Source organism: Gracilinanus agilis, chromosome 1 (genome assembly GCF_016433145.1).
Source record: "Gracilinanus agilis isolate LMUSP501 chromosome 1, AgileGrace, whole genome shotgun sequence".
In the NCBI taxonomy this organism is placed as follows: Eukaryota; Metazoa; Chordata; class Mammalia; order Didelphimorphia; family Didelphidae; genus Gracilinanus; species Gracilinanus agilis.
The window spans coordinates 787,188,683-787,192,691 of NC_058130.1; positions in this window are offsets into that span (position 1 = coordinate 787,188,683).

Consider the following 4,009-nt stretch of genomic DNA (forward strand, 5'->3'; position numbering starts at 1 on the left):
GATTCCAGAGGCAAGATTTTTCTGGAGCACAACCTTATACTTTCTATACCTGGAATGATTCACTTGAATAATAATCTACATTAATCTAAGATAGTTATATTTATCTGTTTGGGTGATGTTTGAATCCTAATTAGTATATCATGACATTCACTCTGGATACTTTCCAAGTTCCCCTCTCATGCATGGACTGTTTCCCCCAGTTTTGATAACAACTGCTGTTTTGATCATGTTGATGCTAATTTGGATGCTGCTACCAATACAGTGGGCTCAACCTAAGAACTTCAAATTTCCCAAACTTTGGATGCTCTCAGTGACATCCCTTGAACAATGGGGAAGTGGGAGACCAAGAGTTGTGAGGAAACGCTCCCATTTCCAACAGTCACTATCAATTCCCATCAAGGATTACTTGACACTAGATTCAACAACAACCTAAATGGCTGAACTTCAGGAACTTTAGCTTCTTATCTATAGCTGCACAGGTCATGACATATTCTTCCTCTAATTTCAAGCTACCTTCTATCTGGGATCATCTGCTTTTTTTGCTGATACAAATACTCAAGGATCTTTTAAAATTGATTAAGGAATTATTCTAACCAGTTTACATTTTATTGGTTGATTTTCAGCCAAAATACACTAGCTTTTGCAGAAATTAATATTGAATTAGGATATTTTAAAGCATTTTCCATTTAGTCCTCAAGGAACAGTCTAATTCTAACATCAGAATTAAAAAGTTTCTCCCCAGGCTATGAAACAGGGTTAGGGCCTCCCTTCTTTTGTTAAGACTCTGAAAAGATGCCAAGGAGAAAAGAGGTTGCTAATGTTTTCTTTGTTAGGAAAAAGACCCATATATTCCTGTGATGAAGTAATTATAGAGGGGTTGAGGTCTCTATGCCCACCTTCTGTGTGGCTGATTACTAATCACAGATATGTTAAGATGTCAAGGAGAGGAAATGAGTGGGAAGTCATGGATGGTATGCAAACCTGCACCAAAGGAAAGAAGCCTCTTTTCCTCTCTTTTTCCCACCCTGCCAAATTGAGGAGAGTGACAATTGACCAAGTTAAATGTCTTGACCAGTCAATTAACAAATTTTTTTTAATTAAAAAAGAGTGTCTCTCAAGAATATCAGTCCTTAGGGGCAGCTGGGTAGCTCAGTGTATTGAGAGCCAGGCCTAGATACAGGAGGTCCTAGGTTCAAATCTGGCCTCAGACACTTCCCAGCTGTGTGACCCTAGGCATGTCACTTGATCTCCATTGCTCATCCTTACCACTCTTCCACCAAGGAGCCAATACACAGAAGTTAAAGGTTTAAAAAAATAAATATTAAAAATGAAAAAGAATATCAGTCCTTACTCTTTTTACTATTAATTTGGGGTGTAAGAAATGACAAAATCTCTGGGTTGCAATTTTACCCTGAAAACTGACTTTATTCAAGGATAAACAAAGTCAGTGATCCCAAAACACCCAGTTTGTGATTAGATATATTGTAGATGTTTATGGTTGTTTTTATGGGCTTTTGACAGTTAACAAAAAATATTGATTAACAAAACCCACATACTCAATGCACGTTTCCTAATAGCTAATAATGTCCTGTGTACAGTCCCAGCAATTTATTGACCTTATATCTAATATGCTCAGACAATAACTCTTAGGAAGACACATAAAAGTAGCAGCTCTTTTTGTGGTGACAAAGAACTAGAAATTGAATGGATGTCCCTCAACTGGGGAATGGTTGAACAAGTTGTGGCACATGATTGTAGTGGAATTCTGTTGTATCACAAGAAATGACAAACAATATGATCACAAAAAGCCTAGAAAGATATACAAAGTGGCACAAAGTAAAGTGAGCAGAGTGAGAAGAATATACTATATACACAGTACCAATAATGATGTACTATGATCAAATGTGAATGACTTAACTGTTATCATCAAAGAAAGGATCCTAGGTACTCATGATGAAAAAAGATATCCACCACCATAGAAGGAATGGAGTCTGAATACAGATAGAAACATTCCATTCTTTTCTTTATTTCCTCTATGCATTTTCTCTAGTGTAAGCCATATGTCTTGTTTCACATCACAAACATGTAAAATGCATTATATAACAATAATACATCCTATATTATATTGCTTGCCTTCTTGGGGATGGGGAAAGAATATGAAAGAGACAGAAAGAAAACATGGATTGAAAAATGTCAGAAGAAAAATGTTAAAAATCATATCACCAAGAAATCTGGAAAAAAATTTAAAATTTTAAAATACATCTGGAAGAACAAAAAGTCAAGAATATCAAAGGAATAAATGAAAAAAATGTGAAGGAAGATGGATTGGCCTTATCAGATCTCAACCTATGTTACAAAGTGGTAATCATTAAAACAATCTCATACAGGCCAAGAAGGAGGTAGTTAAGCAATGCAGTACATAAAGGCCAGGGAATGGAGTCAGGAAGACCTAAATTCCATTTCAGACTCAGATTTTTACTAGCTATGAGACCTTTACTAAGTAACTTACCTTTTGTTTGTCTTAATCTAACAGGGAAGTAAATGGCAAAGCTGTCCAGCACATTTGCCAAGAAAATTCCATGGATAGTATGGTCTATGTAGTCATCAAGAGTTACACAACTGAATTATTGGCAAAGAAATATTGTTGTGGTTCAATGAAATAGTGCCGAGGGCCACAGAGGGGACAAGGATCCATTGAATCCATGCAGATGACAAGGTCATGCATTAGATCCTGTGACCTGGAAAACAGGCCACAGGAAGGATGGAAACCCTAATCAACCACTCCTGTGTGACTCCCTTCTGACCAACACTTTTTTATTATTGTAATCAATTTCTCTAGAAAAGCCTCACATCTTGTAGTTTAGAAATCTCCTTAAAGAAATCCTCTAGTCACCTTATAATAAACCAGCAATAAATGAGTTAATGTTTCATGCTCTCAGCAAAGCAGCATCCAAAATGCTAGAAGTTGCTCCTAATCTCTCCTGATTCATGGGAAATCTGAAGGACAGAGGATGAAAAATCAAAATACTTATTCCTATCGATAAAAGGGCAGGGGACATGAGTAGGGAATTTTCAGATAAAGAAATCAAAACTATCAATAAGCACATGAGAATGTATTCTAAATCTCTAATAATTAGAGAAATGCAAATCAAAACAACTCTGAGGCATCACCTCACACCTAGAAGATTGGCTAAAATGATAGCAGGTTTGAGTAATGAATGTTGGAGGAGATGTGGCAAAATTGGGACATTAATACATTGTTGGTGGAGTTGTGAGTTGATCCAACCATTCTGGATGGCAATTTGGAACTATGCCCAAAGAGCAATAAAATACTGTCTGCCCTTTAATCCAGCCATACCATTGCTGGTTTTGTACCCCAAAGAGATCATAGGGAAAAAGACATGTACAAAAATATTTATAGCCACACTCTCTGGTGGCAAAAAAACTGGAAAATGAGGGTATGCCCATCAATTGTGGAATGGCTGAACAAATTGTGGTATCTGTTGGTGATGTTGTGCTCAAAGGAATAATAAACTGGAGGAATTCCATGTGAACTGGAAAGACCTCCAGGAATTGATGCAGAGTGAAAAGAGAAGAACTAGGAGAACAGTGTACACAGAGACTGATACACTGTGATAAAATCGAATGTAATGGACTTCTGTACTGGCAGCAACAAAATGACCCAGGAAAATTCTGAGGAACTTATGGAAAAGAAAGCTACTCACATTCAGAAGAAGAAATACAGGAGTGGGAACACAGAAGAAACATGGGTTGATGCGGACATGATTTGGATGTGTTGTAAAATAGGAGGCAGATTGGTAATATTAAAGGGCTGCTAAGCCTCACTTGGGCCTGCCAGGCTCTGTTGGCTAAGTCTGCCAAGCTGACTCTGAATCCACAGATGATAGAAGGATATGGGCTAGTGAGTGATTTGTTCTCTAGGTGGTTACCTAGGTGGCTAGCAAGCACAGGTCTTATGAAGTTCAACTTAGCCAAGCCTCTGCCTCTA